We start from the raw sequence: 24750 nt of genomic DNA, 5'->3' as shown, positions 1-24750 counted from the left end.
GAAACAAAAGGCTTTTTATCACAGGACAGCAAATCAGCCCTCAGCAACTTAACCGGTGGAAAAAGATTTTTTTGAAAAATCCCTAAGCCCCGGGGTCACACTTTCAGAAAAAATCTGACTTTTGGCAATTCACTCAAAAATGTTGCCAAACGCTTGCAAATGCTCCCCTAAAAGCTTTGGCGATGGAAATAGAAGGCTTTTTATCACAGGACAAGAAAACAGCCCTCAGCAACTTAACCGGCGGAAAAAGATTTTTTTGAAAAATCCCTAAGCCCCGGGGTCACAATTTCAGAAAAAATCCGACTTTTGGCAATTCACTCAAAAATGTTGCCAAACGCTGGAAAATGCTCCCCTGAAATGTTTGGCTGTCGAAACAGGAGGCTTTTTATCACAGGAGAAGAAATCAGCCCTCAGCAACTTAACCGGCGGAAAAAGATTTTTTTGAAAAATCCCTAAGCCCCGGGGTCACAATTTCAGAAAAAAATCCGACTTTTGGCAATTCACTCAAAAATGCTGCCATACGCTTGCCAATGCTCCCCTTAAATGTTTGGCAGTCGAAACAGAATGCTTTTTATCACAGGACAAGAAATCAGCCGTCAGGAACTTAACCGGCGGAAAAAGATTTTTTTGAAAAATCCCTGAGCCCCGGGGTCACAATTTCAGAAAAAATCTGGCTTTTGGCAATTCACTCAAAAATGTTGCCTATAGCTTGCAAATGCTCCCCTGAAAGCTTTGGCGATGGAAACAGAAGGCTTTTTATCACATTACAAGAAATCAGCCACCAACAACTTAACCGGCGGAAAAAGATTTTTTTGAAAAATCCCTAAGCCCCGGGGTCACAATTTCAGAAAAAATCTGACTTTTGGCAATTCACTCAAAAATGTTGCCAAACGCTTGCAAATGCTCCCCTAAAAGCTTTGGCGATGGAAATAGAAGGCTTTTTATCACAGGACAAGAAAACAGCCCTCAGCAACTTAACCGGTGGAAAAAGATTTATTTCAAAAAAAACCCTAACCCCCGGGGTCACAATTTCAGAAAAAAATCTGACTTTTGACAATTCACTCAAAAATAGTGCCAAACGCTTGCAAATGCTCCCCTGAAAGCTTTGGCGATGGAAACAGAAGGCTTTTTATCACATTACAAGAAATCAGCCACCAACAACTTAACCGGCGGAAAAAGATTTTTTTGAAAAATCCCTAAGCTCCGGGGTCACGATTTCAGAAAAGATCTGACTTTTGGCAATTCACTAAAAAATGTTGCCAAACGCTGGAAAATGCTCCCCTGAAATGTTTGGCTGTCGAAACAGGAGGCTTATTATCACAACAGCAAATCATCCCTCAGCAACTTAACCGGCGGAAAAAGATTTTTTTGAAAAATCCCTAAGTCACAATTTCAGAAAAAATCTGACTTTTGGCAATTCACTCAAAAATGGCACCAAACGCTTGCAAATGCTCCCCTGAAATGTTTGGCTGTCGAAACAAAAGGCTTTTTATCACAGGACAGCAAATCAGCCCTCAGCAACTTAACCGGTGGAAAAAGATTTTTTTGAAAAATCCCTAAGCCCCGGGGTCACAATTTCAGAAAAAATCTGACTTTTGGCAATTCACTCAAAAATGGTGCCAAACGCTTGCAAATGCTCCCCTGAAATGTTTGGCTGTCGAAACAGGAGGCTTTTTATCACAGGACAAGAAATCAGCCCTCAGCAACTTAACAGGCGGAAAAAGATTTTTTTGAAAAATCCCCGGGGTCACAATGTCAGAAAAAATCTGACTTTTGGCAATTCACTCAAAAATGGCGCCAAACGCTTGCAAATGCTCCCCTGAAATGTTTGGCTGTCGAAACAGGAGGCTTTTTACCACAGGACAAGAAATCAGCCCTCAGCAACTTAACCGGCAGAAAAAGATTTTTTTGAAAAATCCCTAAGCCCCGGGGTCACAATTTCAGAAAAAATCTGACTTTTGGCAATTCACTCAAAAATGTTGCCAAACGCTTGCAAATGCTCCCCTAAAAGCTTTGGCGATGGAAATAGAAGGCTTTTTATCACAGGACAAGAAAACAGCCCTCAGCAACTTAACCGGCGGAAAAAGATTTTTTTGAAAAATCCCTAAGCCCCGGGGTCACAATTTCAGAAAAAATCCGACTTTTGGCAATTCACTCAAAAATGTTGCCAAACGCTGGAAAATGCTCCCCTGAAATGTTTGGCTGTCGAAACAGAAGGCTTTTTATCACACGACAAGAAATCAGCCCTCAGCAACTTAACCGGCGGAAAAAGATTTTTTTGAAAATTCCCTAAGCCCCGGGGTCATAATTTCAGAAAAAATCTGACATTTGGCAATTCACTCAAAAATGGTGCCAAACGCGGGCAAATGCTCCCCTGAAATGTTTGGCAGTCGAAACAGAAGGCTTTTTATCACACGACAAGAAATCAGCCACCAACAACTTAACCGGCGGAAAAAGATTTTTTTGAAAAATCCCTAAGCCCCGGGGTCACAATTTCAGAAAAGATCTGACTTTTGGCAATTCACTCAAAAATGCTGCCAAACGCTGGAAAATGCTCCCCTGAAATGTTTGGCTGTCGAAACAGGAGGCTTAGTATCACAGGACAGCAAATCATCCCTCAGCAACTTAACCGGCGGAAAAAGATTTTTTTGAAAAATCCCTAAGTCACAATTTCAGAAAAAATCTGACTTTTGGCAATTCACTCAAAAATGGCGCCAAACGCTTCCAAATGCTTCCCTGAAATGTTTGGCAGTCAAAACAGAATGCTTTTTTTTCACAGGACAAGAAATCAGCCCTCAGCAACTAAACCGGCGGAGAAAGATTTTTTTGAAAAATTTCTCAGCCCCGGGGTCACAATTTCAGAAAAAATCTGACTTTTGGCAATTCACTCAAAAATGGTGCCAAACGCTTCCAAATGCTCCCCTGAAATGTTTGGCTGTCGAAACAGGAGGCTTTTTATCACAGGACAAGAAATCAGCCCTCAGCAACTTAACAGGCGGAAAAAGATTTTTTTGAAAAATCCCCGGGGTCACAATGTCAGAAAAAATCTGACTTTTGGCAATTCACTCAAAAATGGCGCCAAACGCTTGCAAATGCTCCCCTGAAATGTTTGGCTGTCGAAACAGGAGGCTTTTTACCACAGGACAAGAAATCAGCCCTCAGCAACTTAACCGGCAGAAAAAGATTTTTTTGAAAAATCCCTAAGCCCCGGGGTCACAATTTCAGAAAAAATCTGACTTTTGGCAATTCACTCAAAAATGTTGCCAAACGCTTGCAAATGCTCCCCTAAAAGCTTTGGCGATGGAAATAGAAGGCTTTTTATCACAGGACAAGAAAACAGCCCTCAGCAACTTAACCGGCGGAAAAAGATTTTTTTGAAAAATCCCTAAGCCCCGGGGTCACAATTTCAGAAAAAATCCGACTTTTGGCAATTCACTCAAAAATGTTGCCAAACGCTGGAAAATGCTCCCCTGAAATGTTTGGCTGTCGAAACAGGAGGCTTTTTATCACAGGAGAAGAAATCAGCCCTCAGCAACTTAACCGGCGGAAAAAGATTTTTTTGAAAAATCCCTAAGCCCCGGGGTCACAATTTCAGAAAAAAATCCGACTTTTGGCAATTCACTCAAAAATGCTGCCAAACGCTTGCCAATGCTCCCCTTAAATGTTTGGCAGTCGAAACAGAATGCTTTTTATCACAGGACAAGAAATCAGCCGTCAGGAACTTAACCGGCGGAAAAAGATTTTTTTGAAAAATCCCTTAGCCCCGGGGTCACACTTTCAGAAAAAATCTGGCTTTTGGCAATTCACTCAAAAATGTTGCCTATAGCTTGCAAATGCTCCCCTGAAAGCTTTGGCGATGGAAATAGAAGGCTTTTTATCACAGGACAAGAAAACAGCACTCAGCAACTTAACCGGTGGAAAAAGATTTTTTTGAAAAATCCCTAAGCCCTGGGGTCACAATTTCAGAAAAAATCTGACTTTTGGCAATTCACTCAAAAATGGTGCGAAACGCTTGCAAATGCTCCACTGAAATGTTTGGCTGTCGAAACAGAAGGCTTTTTATCACACGACAAGAAATCAGCCCTCAGCAACTTAACCGGCGGAAAAAGATTTTTTTGAAAATTCCCTAAGCCCCGGGGTCATAATTTCAGAAAAAATCTGACATTTGGCAATTCACTCAAAAATGGTGCCAAACGCGGGCAAATGCTCCCCTGAAATGTTTGGCAGTCGAAACAGAAGGCTTTTTATCACACGACAAGAAATCAGCCACCAACAACTTAACCGGCGGAAAAAGATTTTTTTGAAAAATCCCTAAGCCCCGGGGTCACAATTTCAGAAAAGATCTGACTTTTGGCAATTCACTCAAAAATGCTGCCAAACGCTGGAAAATGCTCCCCTGAAATGTTTGGCTGTCGAAACAGGAGGCTTAGTATCACAGGACAGCAAATCATCCCTCAGCAACTTAACCGGCGGAAAAAGATTTTTTTGAAAAATCCCTAAGTCACAATTTCAGAAAAAATCTGACTTTTGGCAATTCACTCAAAAATGGCGCCAAACGCTTCCAAATGCTTCCCTGAAATGTTTGGCAGTCAAAACAGAATGCTTTTTTTTCACAGGACAAGAAATCAGCCCTCAGCAACTAAACCGGCGGAGAAAGATTTTTTTGAAAAATCCCAAAGCCCCGGGGTCACAATTTCAGAAAAAATCTGACTTTTGGCAATTCACTCAAAAATGGCGCCCAACGCTTGCAAATGCTCCCCTGAAATGTTTGGCTGTCGAAACAGGAGACTTTTTATCACAGGACAGCAAATCAGCCCTCAGCAACTTAACCGGCGGAAAAAGATTTTTTTGAAAAATCCCTAAGCCCCGGGGTCACAATTTCAGAAAAAATCTGACTTTTGGCAATTCACTCAAAAATGTTGCCAAACGCTTGCAAATGCTCCCCTGAAAGCTTTGGCGATGGAAATAGAAGGCTTTTTATCACAGGACAAGAAAACAGCCCTCAGCAACTTAACCGGTGGAAAAAGATTTATTTCAAAAAAAACCCTAACCCCCGGGGTCACAATTTCAGAAAAAAATCTGACTTTTGACAATTCACTCAAAAATAGTGCCAAACGCTTGCAAATGCTCCCCTGAAAGCTTTGGCGATGGAAACAGAAGGCTTTTTATCACATTACAAGAAATCAGCCACCAACAACTTAACCGGCGGAAAAAGATTTTTTTGAAAAATCCCTAAGCCCCGGGGTCACAATTTCAGAAAAGATCTGACTTTTGGCAATTCACTCAAAAATGCTGCCAAACGCTGGAAAATGCTCCCCTGAAATGTTTGGCTGTCGAAACAGGAGGCTTATTATCACAGGACAGCAAATCATCCCTCAGCAACTTAACCGGCGGAAAAAGATTTTTTTGAAAAATCCCTATGTCACAATTTCAGAAAAAATCTGACTTTTGGCAATTCACTCAAAAATGGCGCCAAACGCTTGCAAATGCTCCCCTGAAATGTTTGGCTGTCGAAACAAAAGGCTTTTTATCAAAAATGGCTTTTTATCAAAAAAGCCTTTTTATCAAAGCCTTTGATAAAAGGCTTTTTATCAAAAAGGCATTTTATCAAAAATGGCGCCAAACGCTTGCAAATGCTCCCCTGAAATGTTTGGCTGTCGAAACAAAAGGCTTTTTATCACAGGACAGCAAATCAGCCCTCAGCAACTTAACCGGCGGAAAAAGATTTTTTTGAAAAGTCCCTAAGTCACAATTTCAGAAAAAATCTGACTTTTGGCAATTCACTCAAAAATGGTGCCAAACGCTGGCAAATGCTCCCCTGAAATGTTTGGCTGTCGAAACAGGAGGCTTTTTATCACAGGACAAGAAATCAGCCCTCAGCAACTTAACCGGCAGAAAAAGATTTTTTTGAAAAATCCCTAAGCCCCGGGGTCACAATTTCAGAAAAAATCTGACTTTTGGCAATTCACTCAAAAATGTTGCCAAACGCTTGCAAATGCTCCCCTAAAAGCTTTGGCGATGGAAATAGAAGGCTTTTTATCACAGGACAAGAAAACAGCCCTCAGCAACTTAACCGGTGGAAAAAGATTTATTTCAAAAAAAACCCTAACCCCCGGGGTCACAATTTCAGAAAAAAATCTGACTTTTGACAATTCACTCAAAAATAGTGCCAAACGCTTGCAAATGCTCCCCTGAAAGCTTTGGCGATAGAAACAGAAGGCTTTTTATCACATTACAAAAAATCAGCCACCAACAACTTAACCGGCGGAAAAAGATTTTTTTGAAAAATCCCTAAGCCCCGGGGTCACAATTTCAGAAAAGATCTGACTTTTGGCAATTCACTCAAAAATGCTGCCAAACGCTGGAAAATGCTCCCCTGAAATGTTTGGCTGTCGAAACAGGAGGCTTAGTATCACAGGACAACAAATCATCCCTCAGCAACTTAACCGGCGGAAAAAGATTTTTTTGAAAAATCCCTAAGTCACAATTTCAGAAAAAATCTGACTTTTGGCAATTCACTCAAAAATGTTGTCAAACCCTTGCAAATGCTCCCCTGAAAGCTTTGGCGATAGAAACAGAAGGCTTTTTATCACATTACAAAAAATCAGCCACCAACAACTTAACCGGCGGAAAAAGATTTTTTTGAAAAATCCCTAAGCCCCGGGGTCACAATTTCAGAAAAGATCTGACTTTTGGCAATTCACTCAAAAATGCTGCCAAACGCTGGAAAATGCTCCCCTGAAATGTTTGGCTGTCGAAACAGGAGGCTTAGTATCACAGGACAACAAATCATCCCTCAGCAACTTAACCGGCGGAAAAAGATTTTTTTGAAAAATCCCTAAGTCACAATTTCAGAAAAAATCTGACTTTTGGCAATTCACTCAAAAATGTTGTCAAACCCTTGCAAATGCTCCCCTGAAATGTTTGGCTGTCGAAACAGAAGGCTTTTTATCACAGGACAAGAAATCAGCCCTCAGCAACTTAACCGGCGGAAAAAGATTTTTTTGAAATATCCCTAAGCCCCGGGGTCACAATTTCAGAAAAAATCCGACTTTTGGCAATTCACTCAAAAATGGTGCCAAACGCTTCCAAATGCTTCCCTGAAATGTTTGGCAGTCAAAACAGAATGCTTTTTTTTCACAGGACAAGAAATCAGCCCTCAGCAACTTAACCGGCGGAGAAAGATTTTTTTGAAAAATCCCTAAGCCCCGGGGTCACAATTTCAGAAAAGATCTGACTTTTGGCAATTCACTCAAAAATGCTGCCAAACGCTTGCAAATGCTCCCCTGAAATGTTTGGCTGTCGAAGCAAAAGGCTTTTTATCACAGGACAGCAAATCAGCCCTCAGCAACTTAACCGGCGGAAAAAGATTTTTTTGAAAAATCCCTTAGCCCCGGGGTCACAATTTCAGAAAAAATCTGACTTTTGGCAATTCACTCAAAAATGGTGCTAAACGCTGGCAAATGCTCCCCTGAAATGTTTGGCTGTCGAAACAGGAGGCTTTTTATCACAGGACAAGAAATCAGCCCTCAGCAACTTAACAGGCGGAAAAAGATTTTTTTGAAAAATCCCCGGGGTCACAATGTCAGAAAAAATCTGACTTTTGGCAATTCACTCAAAAATGGCGCCAAACGCTTGCAAATGCTCCCCTGAAATGTTTGGCTGTCGAAACAGGAGGCTTTCTATCACAGGACAAGAAATCAGCCCTCAGCAACTTAACCGGCAGATAAAGATTTTTTTGAAAAAATCCCTAAGCCCCGGGGTCACAATTTCAGAAAAAATCTGACTTTTGGCAATTCACTCAAAAATGTTGCCAAACGCTTGCAAATGCTCCCCTAAAAGCTTTGGCGATGGAAATAGAAGGCTTTTTATCACAGGACAAGAAAACAGCCCTCAGCAACTTAACCGGTGGAAAAAGATTTATTTCAAAAAAAACCCTAACCCCCGGGGTCACAATTTCAGAAAAAAATCTGACTTTTGACAATTCACTCAAAAATAGTGCCAAACGCTTGCAAATGCTCCCCTGAAAGCTTTGGCGATGGAAACAGAAGGCTTTTTATCACATTACAAGAAATCAGCCACCAACAACTTAACCGGCGGAAAAAGATTTTTTTGAAAAATCCCTAAGCTCCGGGGTCACGATTTCAGAAAAGATCTGACTTTTGACAATTCACTAAAAAATGTTGCCAAACGCTGGAAAATGCTCCCCTGAAATGTTTGGCTGTCGAAACAGGAGGCTTATTATCACAGGACAGCAAATCATCCCTCAGCAACTTAACCGGCGGAAAAAGATTTTTTTGAAAAATCCCTAAGTCACAATTTCAGAAAAAATCTGACTTTTGGCAATTCACTCAAAAATGGCGCCAAACGCTTGCAAATGCTCCCCTGAAATGTTTGGCTGTCGAAACAAAAGGCTTTTTATCACAGGACAAGAAATCAGCCCTCAGCAACTTAACAAGCGGAAAAAGATTTTTTTGAAAAATCCCCGGGGTCACAATGTCAGAAAAAATCTGACTTTTGGCAATTCACTCAAAAATGGCGCCAAACGCTTGCAAATGCTCCCCTGAAATGTTTGGCTGTCGAAACAGGAGGCTTTTTACCACAGGACAAGAAATCAGCCCTCAGCAACTTAACCGGCAGAAAAAGATTTTTTTGAAAAATCCCTAAGCCCCGGGGTCACAATTTCAGAAAAAATCCGACTTTTGGCAATTCACTCAAAAATGGAGCCACACGCTTGCAAATGCTCCACTGAAATGTTTGGCAGTCAAAACAGAATGCTTTTTTTTCACAGGACAAGAAATCAGCCCTCAGCAACTTAACCGGCGGAGAAAGATTTTTTTGAAAAATCCCTAAGCCCCGGGGTCACAATTTCAGAAAAAATCCGACTTTTGGCAATTCACTCAAAAATGTTGCCAAACGCTGGAAAATACTCCCCTGAAATGTTTGGCTGTCGAAACAGGAGGCTTTTTATCACAGGAGAAGAAATCAGCCCTCAGCAACTTAACCGGCGGAAAAAGATTTTTTTGAAAAATCCCTAAGCCCCGGGGTCACAATTTCAGAAAAAAATCCGACTTTTGGCAATTCACTCAAAAATGCTGCCAAACGCTTGCCAATGCTCCCCTTAAATGTTTGGCGGTCGAAACAGAATGCTTTTTATCACAGGACAAGAAATCAGCCGTCAGGAACTTAACCGGCGGAAAAAGATTTTTTTGAAAAATCCCTGAGCCCCGGGGTCACAATTTCAGAAAAAATCTGGCTTTTGGCAATTCACTCAAAAATGTTGCCTATAGCTTGCAAATGCTCCCCTGAAAGCTTTGGCGATGGAAACAGAAGGCTTTTTATCACATTACAAGAAATCAGCCACCAACAACTTAACCGGCGGAAAAAGATTTTTTTGAAAAATCCCTAAGCCCCGGGGTCACAATTTCAGAAAAAATCTGACTTTTGGCAATTCACTCAAAAATGTTGCCAAACGCTTGCAAATGCTCCCCTAAAAGCTTTGGCGATGGAAATAGAAGGCTTTTTATCACAGGACAAGAAAACAGCCCTCAGCAACTTAACCGGTGGAAAAAGATTTATTTCAAAAAAAACCCTAACCCCCGGGGTCACAATTTCAGAAAAAAATCTGACTTTTGACAATTCACTCAAAAATAGTGCCAAACGCTTGCAAATGCTCCCCTGAAAGCTTTGGCGATGGAAACAGAAGGCTTTTTATCACACGACAAGAAATCAGCCACCAACAACTTAACCGGCGGAAAAAGATTTTTTTGAAAAATCCCTAAGCCCCGGGGTCACAATTTCAGAAAAGATCTGACTTTTGGCAATTCACTCAAAAATGCTGCCAAACGCTGGAAAATGCTCCCCTGAAATGTTTGGCTGTCGAAACAGGAGGCTTAGTATCACAGGACAGCAAATCATCCCTCAGCAACTTAACCGGCGGAAAAAGATTTTTTTGAAAAATCCCTAAGTCACAATTTCAGAAAAAATCTGACTTTTGGCAATTCACTCAAAAATGGCGCCAAACGCTTCCAAATGCTTCCCTGAAATGTTTGGCAGTCAAAACAGAATGCTTTTTTTTCACAGGACAAGAAATCAGCCCTCAGCAACTAAACCGGCGGAGAAAGATTTTTTTGAAAAATCCCAAAGCCCCGGGGTCACAATTTCAGAAAAAATCTGACTTTTGGCAATTCACTCAAAAATGGCGCCCAACGCTTGCAAATGCTCCCCTGAAATGTTTGGCTGTCGAAACAGGAGACTTTTTATCACAGGACAGCAAATCAGCCCTCAGCAACTTAACCGGCGGAAAAAGATTTTTTTGAAAAATCCCTAAGCCCCGGGGTCACAATTTCAGAAAAAATCTGACTTTTGGCAATTCACTCAAAAATGTTGCCAAACGCTTGCAAATGCTCCCCTGAAAGCTTTGGTGATGGAAATAGAAGGCTTTTTATCACAGGACAAGAAAACAGCCCTCAGCAACTTAACCGGTGGAAAAAGATTTATTTCAAAAAAAACCCTAACCCCCGGGGTCACAATTTCAGAAAAAAATCTGACTTTTGACAATTCACTCAAAAATAGTGCCAAACGCTTGCAAATGCTCCCCTGAAAGCTTTGGCGATGGAAACAGAAGGCTTTTTATCACATTACAAGAAATCAGCCACCAACAACTTAACCGGCGGAAAAAGATTTTTTTGAAAAATCCCTAAGCCCCGGGGTCACAATTTCAGAAAAGATCTGACTTTTGGCAATTCACTCAAAAATGCTGCCAAACGCTGGAAAATGCTCCCCTGAAATGTTTGGCTGTCGAAACAGGAGGCTTATTATCACAGGACAGCAAATCATCCCTCAGCAACTTAAGCGGCGGAAAAAGATTTTTTTGAAAAATCCCTATGTCACAATTTCAGAAAAAATCTGACTTTTGGCAATTCACTCAAAAATGGCGCCAAACGCTTGCAAATGCTCCCCTGAAATGTTTGGCTGTCGAAACAAAAGGCTTTTTATCAAAAATGGCTTTTTATCAAAAAAGCCTTTTTATCAAAGCCTTTGATAAAAGGCTTTTTATCAAAAAGGCATTTTATCAAAAATGGCGCCAAACGCTTGCAAATGCTCCCCTGAAATGTTTGGCTGTCGAAACAAAAGGCTTTTTATCACAGGACAGCAAATCAGCCCTCAGCAACTTAACCGGCGGAAAAAGATTTTTTTGAAAAGTCCCTAAAAGTCACAATTTCAGAAAAAATCTGACTTTTGGCAATTCACTCAAAAATGGTGCCAAACGCTGGCAAATGCTCCCCTGAAATGTTTGGCTGTCGAAACAGGAGGCTTTTTATCACAGGACAAGAAATCAGCCCTCAGCAACTTAACAGGCGGAAAAAGATTTTTTTGAAAAATCCCCGGGGTCACAATGTCAGAAAAAATCTGACTTTTGGCAATTCACTCAAAAATGGCGCCAAACGCTTGCAAATGCTCCCCTGAAATGTTTGGCTGTCGAAACAGGAGGCTTTCTATCACAGGACAAGAAATCAGCCCTCAGCAACTTAACCGGCAGAAAAAGATTTTTTTGAAAAATCCCTAAGCCCCGGGGTCACAATTTCAGAAAAAATCTGACTTTTGGCAATTCACTCAAAAATGTTGCCAAACGCTTGCAAATGCTCCCCTAAAAGCTTTGGCGATGGAAATAGAAGGCTTTTTATCACAGGACAAGAAAACAGCCCTCAGCAACTTAACCGGTGGAAAAAGATTTATTTCAAAAAAAACCCTAACCCCCGGGGTCACAATTTCAGAAAAAAATCTGACTTTTGACAATTCACTCAAAAATAGTGCCAAACGCTTGCAAATGCTCCCCTGAAAGCTTTGGCGATAGAAACAGAAGGCTTTTTATCACATTACAAAAAATCAGCCACCAACAACTTAACCGGCGGAAAAAGATTTTTTTGAAAAATCCCTAAGCCCCGGGGTCACAATTTCAGAAAAGATCTGACTTTTGGCAATTCACTCAAAAATGCTGCCAAACGCTGGAAAATGCTCCCCTGAAATGTTTGGCTGTCGAAACAGGAGGCTTAGTATCACAGGACAACAAATCATCCCTCAGCAACTTAACCGGCGGAAAAAGATTTTTTTGAAAAATCCCTAAGTCACAATTTCAGAAAAAATCTGACTTTTGGCAATTCACTCAAAAATGTTGTCAAACCCTTGCAAATGCTCCCCTGAAAGCTTTGGCGATAGAAACAGAAGGCTTTTTATCACATTACAAAAAATCAGCCACCAACAACTTAACCGGCGGAAAAAGATTTTTTTGAAAAATCCCTAAGCCCCGGGGTCACAATTTCAGAAAAGATCTGACTTTTGGCAATTCACTCAAAAATGCTGCCAAACGCTGGAAAATGCTCCCCTGAAATGTTTGGCTGTCGAAACAGGAGGCTTAGTATCACAGGACAACAAATCATCCCTCAGCAACTTAACCGGCGGAAAAAGATTTTTTTGAAAAATCCCTAAGTCACAATTTCAGAAAAAATCTGACTTTTGGCAATTCACTCAAAAATGTTGTCAAACCCTTGCAAATGCTCCCCTGAAATGTTTGGCTGTCGAAACAGAAGGCTTTTTATCACAGGACAAGAAATCAGCCCTCAGCAACTTAACCGGCGGAAAAAGATTTTTTTGAAATATCCCTAAGCCCCGGGGTCACAATTTCAGAAAAAATCCGACTTTTGGCAATTCACTCAAAAATGGTGCCAAACGCTTCCAAATGCTTCCCTGAAATGTTTGGCAGTCAAAACAGAATGCTTTTTTTTCACAGGACAAGAAATCAGCCCTCAGCAACTTAACCGGCGGAGAAAGATTTTTTTGAAAAATCCCTAAGCCCCGGGGTCACAATTTCAGAAAAGATCTGACTTTTGGCAATTCACTCAAAAATGCTGCCAAACGCTTGCAAATGCTCCCCTGAAATGTTTGGCAGTCGAAGCAAAAGGCTTTTTATCACAGGACAGCAAATCAGCCCTCAGCAACTTAACCGGCGGAAAAAGATTTTTTTGAAAAATCCCTTAGCCCCGGGGTCACAATTTCAGAAAAAATCTGACTTTTGGCAATTCACTCAAAAATGCTGCCAAACGCTGGCAAATGCTCCCCTGAAATGTTTGGCTGTCGAAACAGGAGGCTTTTTATCACAGGACAAGAAATCAGCCCTCAGCAACTTAACAGGCGGAAAAAGATTTTTTTGAAAAATCCCCGGGGTCACAATGTCAGAAAAAATCTGACTTTTGGCAATTCACTCAAAAATGGCGCCAAACGCTTGCAAATGCTCCCCTGAAATGTTTGGCTGTCGAAACAGGAGGCTTTCTATCACAGGACAAGAAATCAGCCCTCAGCAACTTAACCGGCAGATAAAGATTTTTTTGAAAAAATCCCTAAGCCCCGGGGTCACAATTTCAGAAAAAATCTGACTTTTGGCAATTCACTCAAAAATGTTGCCAAACGCTTGCAAATGCTCCCCTAAAAGCTTTGGCGATGGAAATAGAAGGCTTTTTATCACAGGACAAGAAAACAGCCCTCAGCAACTTAACCGGTGGAAAAAGATTTATTTCAAAAAAAACCCTAACCCCCGGGGTCACAATTTCAGAAAAAAATCTGACTTTTGACAATTCACTCAAAAATAGTGCCAAACGCTTGCAAATGCTCCCCTGAAAGCTTTGGCGATGGAAACAGAAGGCTTTTTATCACATTACAAGAAATCAGCCACCAACAACTTAACCGGCGGAAAAAGATTTTTTTGAAAAATCCCTAAGCTCCGGGGTCACGATTTCAGAAAAGATCTGACTTTTGACAATTCACTAAAAAATGTTGCCAAACGCTGGAAAATGCTCCCCTGAAATGTTTGGCTGTCGAAACAGGAGGCTTATTATCACAGGACAGCAAATCATCCCTCAGCAACTTAACCGGCGGAAAAAGATTTTTTTGAAAAATCCCTAAGTCACAATTTCAGAAAAAATCTGACTTTTGGCAATTCACTCAAAAATGGCGCCAAACGCTTGCAAATGCTCCCCTGAAATGTTTGGCTGTCGAAACAAAAGGCTTTTTATCACAGGACAAGAAATCAGCCCTCAGCAACTTAACAGGCGGAAAAAGATTTTTTTGAAAAATCCCCGGGGTCACAATGTCAGAAAAAATCTGACTTTTGGCAATTCACTCAAAAATGGCGCCAAACGCTTGCAAATGCTCCCCTGAAATGTTTGGCTGTCGAAACAGGAGGCTTTTTACCACAGGACAAGAAATCAGCCCTCAGCAACTTAACCGGCAGAAAAAGATTTTTTTGAAAAATCCCTAAGCCCCGGGGTCACAATTTCAGAAAAAATCCGACTTTTGGCAATTCACTCAAAAATGGAGCCACACGCTTGCAAATGCTCCACTGAAATGTTTGGCAGTCAAAACAGAATGCTTTTTTTTCACAGGACAAGAAATCAGCCCTCAGCAACTTAACCGGCGGAGAAAGATTTTTTTGAAAAATCCCTAAGCCCCGGGGTCACAATTTCAGAAAAAATCCGACTTTTGGCAATTCACTCAAAAATGTTGCCAAACGCTGGAAAATACTCCCCTGAAATGTTTGGCTGTCGAAACAGGAGGCTTTTTATCACAGGAGAAGAAATCAGCCCTCAGCAACTTAACCGGCGGAAAAAGATTTTTTTGAAAAATCCCTAAGCCCCGGGGTCACAATTTCAGAAAAAAATCCGACTTTTGGCAATTCACTCAAAAATGCTGCCAAACGCTTGCCAATGCTCCCCTTAAATGTTTGGCAGTCGAAACAGAATGCTTTTTATCACAGGACAAGAAATCAGCCGTCAGGAACTTAACCGGCGGAAAAAGATTTTTTTGAAAAATCCCTGAGCCCCGGGGTCACAATTTCAGAAAAAATCTGGCTTTTGGCAATTCACTCAAAAATGTTGCCTATAGCTTGCAAATGCTCCCCTGAAAGCTTTGGCGATGGAAACAGAAGGCTTTTTATCACATTACAAGAAATCAGCCACCAACAACTTAACCGGCGGAAAAAGATTTTTTTGAAAAATCCCTAAGCCCCGGGGTCACAATTTCAGAAAAAATCTGACTTTTGGCAATTCACTCAAAAATGTTGCCAAACGCTTGCAAATGCTCCCCTAAAAGCTTTGGCGATGGAAATAGAAGGCTTTTTATCACAGGACAAGAAAACAGCCCTCAGCAACTTAACCGGTGGAAAAAGATTTATTTCAAAAAAAACCCTAACCCCCGGGGTCACAATTTCAGAAAAAAATCTGACTTTTGACAATTCACTCAAAAATAGTGCCAAACGCTTGCAAATGCTCCCCTGAAAGCTTTGGCGATGGAAACAGAAGGCTTTTTATCACACGACAAGAAATCAGCCACCAACAACTTAACCGGCGGAAAAAGATTTTTTTGAAAAATCCCTAAGCCCCGGGGTCACAATTTCAGAAAAGATCTGACTTTTGGCAATTCACTCAAAAATGCTGCCAAACGCTGGAAAATGCTCCCCTGAAATGTTTGGCTGTCGAAACAGGAGGCTTAGTATCACAGGACAGCAAATCATCCCTCAGCAACTTAACCGGCGGAAAAAGATTTTTTTGAAAAATCCCTAAGTCACAATTTCAGAAAAAATCTGACTTTTGGCAATTCACTCAAAAATGGCGCCAAACGCTTCCAAATGCTTCCCTGAAATGTTTGGCAGTCAAAACAGAATGCTTTTTTTTCACAGGACAAGAAATCAGCCCTCAGCAACTAAACCGGCGGAGAAAGATTTTTTTGAAAAATCCCAAAGCCCCGGGGTCACAATTTCAGAAAAAATCTGACTTTTGGCAATTCACTCAAAAATGGCGCCCAACGCTTGCAAATGCTCCCCTGAAATGTTTGGCTGTCGAAACAGGAGACTTTTTATCACAGGACAGCAAATCAGCCCTCAGCAACTTAACCGGCGGAAAAAGATTTTTTTGAAAAATCCCTAAGCCCCGGGGTCACAATTTCAGAAAAAATCTGACTTTTGGCAATTCACTCAAAAATGTTGCCAAACGCTTGCAAATGCTCCCCTGAAAGCTTTGGTGATGGAAATAGAAGGCTTTTTATCACAGGACAAGAAAACAGCCCTCAGCAACTTAACCGGTGGAAAAAGATTTATTTCAAAAAAAACCCTAACCCCCGGGGTCACAATTTCAGAAAAAAATCTGACTTTTGACAATTCACTCAAAAATAGTGCCAAACGCTTGCAAATGCTCCCCTGAAAGCTTTGGCGATGGAAACAGAAGGCTTTTTATCACATTACAAGAAATCAGCCACCAACAACTTAACCGGCGGAAAAAGATTTTTTTGAAAAATCCCTAAGCCCCGGGGTCACAATTTCAGAAAAGATCTGACTTTTGGCAATTCACTCAAAAATGCTGCCAAACGCTGGAAAATGCTCCCCTGAAATGTTTGGCTGTCGAAACAGGAGGCTTATTATCACAGGACAGCAAATCATCCCTCAGCAACTTAAGCGGCGGAAAAAGATTTTTTTGAAAAATCCCTATGTCACAATTTCAGAAAAAATCTGACTTTTGGCAATTCACTCAAAAATGGCGCCAAACGCTTGCAAATGCTCCCCTGAAATGTTTGGCTGTCGAAACAAAAGGCTTTTTATCAAAAATGGCTTTTTATCAAAAAAGCCTTTTTATCAAAGCCTTTGATAAAAGGCTTTTTATCAAAAAGGCATTTTATCAAAAATGGCGCCAAACGCTTGCAAATGCTCCCCTGAAATGTTTGGCTGTCGAAACAAAAGGCTTTTTATCACAGGACAGCAAATCAGCCCTCAGCAACTTAACCGGCGGAAAAAGATTTTTTTGAAAAGTCCCTAAAAGTCACAATTTCAGAAAAAATCTGACTTTTGGCAATTCACTCAAAAATGGTGCCAAACGCTGGCAAATGCTCCCCTGAAATGTTTGGCTGTCGAAACAGGAGGCTTTTTATCACAGGACAAGAAATCAGCCCTCAGCAACTTAACAGGCGGAAAAAGATTTTTTTGAAAAATCCCCGGGGTCACAATGTCAGAAAAAATCTGACTTTTGGCAATTCACTCAAAAATGGCGCCAAACGCTTGCAAATGCTCCCCTGAAATGTTTGGCTGTCGAAACAGGAGGCTTTCTATCACAGGACAAGAAATCAGCCCTCAGCAACTTAACCGGCAGAAAAAGATTTTTTTGAAAAATCCCTAAGCCCCGGGGTCACAATTTCAGAAAAAATCTGACTTTTGGCAATTCACTCAAAAATGTTGCCAAACGCTTGCAAATGCTCCCCTAAAAGCTTTGGCGATGGAAATAGAAGGCTTTTTATCACAGGACAAGAAAACAGCCCTCAGCAACTTAACCGGTGGAAAAAGATTTGTTTCAAAAAAAACCCTAACCCCCGGGGTCACAATTTCAGAAAAAAATCTGACTTTTGACAATTCACTCAAAAATAGTGCCAAACGCTTGCAAATGCTCCCCTGAAAGCTTTGGCGCTGGAAACAGAAGGCTTTTTATCACATTACAAAAAATCAGCCACCAACAACTTAACCGGCGGAAAAAGATTTTTTTGAAAAATTCCTAAGCCCCGGGGTCACAATTTCAGAAAAGATCTGACTTTTGGCAATTCACTCAAAAATGCTGCCAAACGCTGGAAAATGCTCCCCTGAAATGTTTGGCTGTCGAAACAGGAGGCTTAGTATCACAGGACAGCAAATCATCCCTCAGCAACTTAACCGGCGGAAAAAGATTTTTTTGAAAAATCCCTAAGTCACAATTTCAGAAAAAATCTGACTTTTGGCAATTCACTCAAAAATGGCGCCAAACGCTTGCAAATGCTCCCCTGAAATGTTTGGCTGTCGAAACAAAAGGCTTTTTATCACAGGACAGCAAATCAGCCCTCAGCAACTTAACCGGCGGAAAAAGATTTTTTTGAAAAATCCCTAAGCCCCGGGGTCACAATTTCAGAAAAGATCTGACTTTTGGCAATTCACTCAAAAATGCCGCCAAACGCTTGCAAATGCTCCCCTGAAATGTTTGGCTGTCGAAACAGGAGGCTTTTTTTTCACAGGACAAGAAATCAGCCCTCAGCAACTTAACCAGCGGAAAAAGATTTTTTTGAAAAATCCCAAAGCCCCGGGGTCACAATTTCAGAAAAACCTGACTTTTGGCAATTCACTCAAAAATGGCACCAAACGCTTGCAAATGCTCCCCTGAAATGTTTGGCTGTCGAAACAGGAGGCTTTTTATCACAGGACAGCAAATAAGCCCTCAGCAACTTAACCGGCAGAAACAGATTTTTTTGAAAAATCCCAAAGCCCCGGGTTCACAATTTCGGAAAAAAACTGACTTTTGGCAATTCACTCAAAAATGGTGCCAAACGCTTGCAAATGCTCCCCTAAAATGTTTGGCTGTCGAAACAAAAGGCTTTTTATCACAGGAGAAGAAATCAGCCCTCAGCAACTTAACCGGCGGAAAAAGATTTTTTTGAAAAATCCCTAAGCCTCGGGGTCACAATTTCAGAAAAAGTCCGACTTTTGGCAATTCACTCAAAAATTGCGGCCAACGCTTGCAAATGCTCCCCTGAAATGTTTGGCTGTCGAAACAGGAGGCTTTTTATCACAGGACAGCAAATCAGCCCTCAGCAACTTAGCCGGCAGAAAAAGATTTTTTTGAAAAATTCCTAAGCCCCGGGGTCACAATTTCAGAAAAAATCTGACTTTTGGCAATTCACTCAAAAATGGTGCCAAACGCTTGCAAATGCTCCCCTGAAATGTTTGGCTGTTGAAACAGGAGGCTTTTTATCACAGGAGAAGAAATCAGCCCTCAGCAACTTAACCGGCGGAAAGAGATTTTTTTGAAAAATCCCTAAGCCCCGGGGTCACAATTTCAGAAAAAATCTGACTTTTGGCAACTCACTCAGAAATGCAGCCAAACGCTTGCAAATGCTCCCCTGAAATGTTTGGCTGTCGAAACAGGAGGCTTTTTATCACAGGACAAGAAATCAGACCACAGCAACTTAACCGGCGGAGAAAGATTTTTTTGAAAAATCCCTAAGCCCCGGGGTCACAATTTCCGAAAAAATCTGACTTTTGGCAATTCACTCAAAAATGGCGCCCAACGCTTGCAAATGCTCCCCTGAAAGCTTTGGCGATGGAAATAGAAGGCTTTTTATCACAGGACAAGAAAACAGCCCTCAGCAACTTAGCCGGTGGAAAAAGATTTTTTTCAAAAAAAAACCCTAACCCCCGGGGTCACAATTTCAGAAAAAATCTGACTTTTGGCAATTCACTCAAAAATGCTGCCAAACGCTTGCAAATGCTCCCCTGAAAGCTTTGGCGAAGGAAATAGAATGAGAAGAAAACAGCCCTCAGCAACTTAACCGGCAGAAAAAGATTTTTTTGAAAAATCCCTAAGCCCAGGGGTCACAATTTCAGAAAAAATCTGACTTTTGGCAATTCACTCAAAAATGGTGCCAAACGCTTGCAAATGCTCCCCTGAAATGTTTGGCTGTCAAAACAGGAGGCTTTTTATCACAGGACAAGAAATCAGCCCTCAGCAACTTAGCCGGCGGAAAAAGATTTTTTTGAAAAATTCCTAAGCCCCGGGGTCACAATTTCAGAAAAGATCTGACTTTTGGCAATTCACTCAAAAATGGCGCCAAACTCTTGCAAATGCTCCCCTTAAATGTTTGGCTGTCGAAACAGGAGGCTTTTTATCACAGGACAAGAAATCAGCCCTCAGCAACTTAACCGCCAGAAAAAGATTTTTTTGAAAAATCCCTAAGCCCCGGGGTCACAATTTCAGAAAAAATCTGACTTTTGGCAATTCACTCAAAAATGTTGCCAAACGCTTGCAAATGCTCCCCTGAAAGCTTTGGCGATGGAAATAGAAGGCTTTTTATCACAGGACAAGAAAACAGCGCTCAACAACTTAACCGGTGGAAAAAGATTTTTTTGAAAAATCCCTAACCCCTGAAGTCACAATTTCAGAAAAAATCTGACTTTTGGCAATTCACTCAAAAATGGTGCGAAACGCTTGCAAATGCTCCCCTGAAATGTTTGGCTGTCGAAACAGAAGGCTTTTTATCACAGGACAAGAAATCAGCCCTCAGCAACTTAACCGGCGGAAAAAGATTTTTTTGAAAAATCCCTAAGCCCCGGGGTCGCAATTTCAGAAAAAATCTGACTTTTGGCAATTCACTCAAAAATGGTGCGAAACGCTTGCAAATGCTCCCCTGAAATGTTTGGCTGTCGAAACAGAAGGCTTTTTATCACAGGACAAGAAATCAGCCCTCAGCAACTTAACCGGCAGAAAAAGATTTTTTTGAAAAATCCCTAAGCCCCGGGGTCACAATTTCAGAAAAAATCTGACTTTTGGCAATTCACTCAAAAATGCTGCCAAACGTGGGCAAATGCTCCCCTGAAATGTTTGGCAGTCGAAACAGAATGCTTTTTATCACACGAAAAGAAATCAGCCCTCAGCAACTTAACCGGCGGAGAAAGATTTTTTTGAAAAATCCCTAAGCCCCGGGGTCACAATTTCCGAAAAAATCTGACTTTTGGCAATTCACTCAAAAATGGCGCCCAACGCTTGCAAATGCTCCCCTGAAAGCTTTGGCGATGGAAATAGAAGGCTTTTTATCACAGGACAAGAAAACAGCCCTCAGCAACTTAGCCGGTGGAAAAAGATTTTTTTCAAAAAAAAACCCTAACCCCCGGGGTCACAATTTCAGAAAAAATCTGACTTTTGGCAATTCACTCAAAAATGCTGCCAAACGCTTGCAAATGCTCCCCTGAAAGTTTTGGCGAAGGAAATAGAATGAGAAGAAAACAGCCCTCAGCAACTTAACCGGCAGAAAAAGATTTTTTTGAAAAATCCCTAAGCCCAGGGGTCACAATTTCAGAAAAAATCTGACTTTTGGCAATTCACTCAAAAATGGTGCCAAACGCTTGCAAATGCTCCCCTGAAATGTTTGGCTGTCAAAACAGGAGGCTTTTTATCACAGGACAAGAAATCAACCCTCAGCAACTTAGCCGGCGGAAAAAGATTTTTTTGAAAAATACCTAAGCCCCGGGGTCACAATTTCAGAAAAAATCTGACTTTTGGCAATTCACTCAAAAATAGTGCCAAACGCTTGCAAATGCTCCCCTGAAATGTTTGGCTGTCGAAACAGGAGGCTGTTTATCACAGGACAAGAAATCAGCCCTCAGCAACTTAACAGGCGGAAAAAGATTTTTTTGAAAAATCCATAAGCCCCGGGGTCACAATTTCAGAAAAGATCTGACTTTTGGCAATTCACTCAAAAATGGCGCCAAACTCTTGCAAATGCTCCCCTTAAATGTTTGGCTGTCGAAACAGGAGGCTTTTTATCACAGGACAAGAAATCAGCCCTCAGCAACTTAACCGCCAGAAAAAGATTTTTTTGAAAAATCCCTAAGCCCCGGGGTCACAATTTCAGAAAAAATCTGACTTTTGGCAATTCACTCAAAAATGTTGCCAAACGCTTGCAAATGCTCCCCTGAAAGCTTTGGCGATGGAAATAGAAGGCTTTTTATCACAGGACAAGAAAACAGCCCTCAGCAACTTAACCGGTGGAAAAAGATTTATTTCAAAAAAAAACCTAACCCCCGGGGTCACAATTTCAGAAAAAAATCTGACTTTTGACAATTCACTCAAAAATAGTGCCAAACGCTTGCAAATGCTCCCCTGAAAGCTTTGGCGATGGAAACAGAAGGCTTTTTATCACATTACAAGAAATCAGCCACCAACAACTTAACCGGCGGAAAAAGATTTTTTTGAAAAATCCCTAAGCCCCGGGGTCACAATTTCAGAAAAGATCTGACTTTTGGCAATTCACTCAAAAATGCTGCCAAACGCTGGAAAATGCTCCCCTGAAATGTTTGGCTGTCGAAACAGGAGGCTTATTATCACAGGACAGCAAATCATCCCTCAGCAACTTAACCGGCGGAAAAAGATTTTTTTGAAAAATCCCTAAGTCACAATTTCAGAAAAAATCTGACTTTTGGCAATTCACTCAAAAATGGCGCCAAACGCTTGCAAATGCTCCCCTGAAATGTTTGGCTGTCGAAACAGGAGGCTTTTTATCACAGGACAAGAAATCAGCCCTCAGCAACTTGACCAGCAGAAAAAGATTTTTTTGAAAAATCCCAAAGCCCCGGGGTCACAATTTCAGAAAAAATCTGACTTTTGGCAATTCACTCAAAAATGGAGCCAAACGCTTGCAAATGCTCCCCTGAAAGCTTTGGCGATGGAAATAGAAGGCTTTTTATCACAGGACAAGAAAACAGCGCTCAACAACTTAACCGGTGGAAAAAGATTTTTTTGAAAAATCCCTAACCCCTGAAGTCACAATTTCAGAAAAAATCTGACTTTTGGCAATTCACTCAAAAATGGCGCCAAACGCTTGCAAATGCTCCCCTGAAATGTTTGGCTGTCGAAACAGGAGGCTTTTTATCACAGGACAAGAAATCAGCCCTCAGCAACTTGACCAGCAGAAAAAGATTTTTTTGAAAAATCCCAAAGCCCCGGGGTCACAATTTCAGAAAAAATCTGACTTTTGGCAATTCACTCAAAAATGGCGCCAAACGCTTGCAAATGCTCCCCTGAAAGCTTTGGCAATGGAAATAGAAGGCTTTTTATCACAGGACAAGAAAACAGCGCTCAACAACTTAACCGGTGGAAAAAGATTTTTTTGAAAAATCCCTAACCCCTGAAGTCACAATTTCAGAAAAAATCTGACTTTTGGCAATTCACTCAAAAATGGTGCGAAACGCTTGCAAATGCTCCCCTGAAATGTTTGGCTGTCGAAACAGAAGGCTTTTTATCACAGGACAAGAAATCAGCCCTCAGCAACTTAACCGGCGGAAAAAGATTTTTTTGAAAAATCCCTAAGCCCCGGGGTCACAATTTCAGAAAAAATCTGACTTTTGGCAATTCACTCAAAAATGGTGCGAAACGCTTGCAAATGCTCCCCTGAAATGTTTGGCTGTCGAAACAGAAGGCTTTTTATCACAGGACAAGAAATCAGCCCTCAGCAACTTAACCGGCGGAAAAAGATTTTTTTGAAAAATCCCTAAGCCCCGGGGTCACAATTTCAGAAAAAATCTGACTTTTGGCAATTCACTCAAAAATGCTGCCAAACGTGGGCAAATGCTCCCCTGAAATGTTTGGCAGTCGAAACAGAATGCTTTTTATCACACGAAAAGAAATCAGCCACCAACAACTTAACCGGCGGAAAAAGATTTTTTTGAAAAATCCCTAAGCCCCGGGGTCACAATTTCAGAAAAGATCTGACTTTTGGCAATTCACTCAAAAATGTTGTCAAACCCTTGCAAATGCTCCCCTGAAATGTTTGGCTGTCGAAACAGAAGGCTTTTTATCACAGGACAAGAAATCAGCCCTCAGCAACTTAACCGGCGGAAAAAGATTTTTTTGAAATATCCCTAAGCCCCGGGGTCACAATTTCAGAAAAAATCCGACTTTTGGCAATTCACTCAAAAATGGAGCCACACGCTTGCAAATGCTCCACTGAAATGTTTGGCAGTCAAAACAGAATGCTTTTTTTTCACAGGACAAGAAATCAGCCCTCAGCAACTTAACCGGCGGAGAAAGATTTTTTTGAAAAATCCCTAAGCCCCGGGGTCACAATTTCCGAAAAAATCTGACTTTTGGCAATTCACTCAAAAATGGCGCCCAACGCTTGCAAATGCTCCCCTGAAAGCTTTGGCGATGGAAATAGAAGGCTTTTTATCACAGGACAAGAAAACAGCCCTCAGCAACTTAGCCGGTGGAAAAAGATTTTTTTCAAAAAAAAACCCTAACCCCCGGGGTCACAATTTCAGAAAAAATCTGACTTTTGGCAATTCACTCAAAAATGCTGCCAAACGCTTGCAAATGCTCCCCTGAAAGTTTTGGCGAAGGAAATAGAATGAGAAGAAAACAGCCCTCAGCAACTTAACCGGCAGAAAAAGATTTTTTTGAAAAATCCCTAAGCCCAGGGGTCACAATTTCAGAAAAAATCTGACTTTTGGCAATTCACTCAAAAATGGTGCCAAACGCTTGCAAATGCTCCCCTGAAATGTTTGGCTGTCAAAACAGGAGGCTTTTTATCACAGGACAAGAAATCAGCCCTCAGCAACTTAGCCGGCGGAAAAAGATTTTTTTGAAAAATTCCTAAGCCCCGGGGTCACAATTTCAGAAAAAATCTGACTTTTGGCAATTCACTCAAAAATAGTGCCAAACGCTTGCAAATGCTCCCCTGAAATGTTTGGCTGTCGAAACAGGAGGCTTTTTATCACAGGACAAGAAAACAGCGCTCAACAACTTAACCGGTGGAAAAAGATTTTTTTGAAAAATCCCTAACCCCTGAAGTCACAATTTCAGAAAAAATCTGACTTTTGGCAATTCACTCAAAAATGGTGCGAAACGCTTGCAAATGCTCCCCTGAAATGTTTGGCTGTCGAAACAGAAGGCTTTTTATCACAGGACAAGAAATCAGCCCTCAGCAACTTAACCGGCGGAAAAAGATTTTTTTGAAAAATCCCTAAGCCCCGGGGTCACAATTTCAGAAAAAATCTGACTTTTGGCAATTCACTCAAAAATGGTGCGAAACGCTTGCAAATGCTCCCCTGAAATGTTTGGCTGTCGAAACAGAAGGCTTTTTATCACAGGACAAGAAATCAGCCCTCAGCAACTTAACCGGCGGAAAAAGATTTTTTTGAAA

Source organism: Podarcis melisellensis (assembly GCF_964234715.1).
Source record: "Podarcis melisellensis genome assembly, chromosome: 13".
Taxonomy (NCBI): domain Eukaryota; kingdom Metazoa; phylum Chordata; class Lepidosauria; order Squamata; family Lacertidae; genus Podarcis; species Podarcis melisellensis.
The sequence above is the reverse complement of the archived record's forward strand: the minus strand, read 5'-3'. Positions refer to the sequence as shown.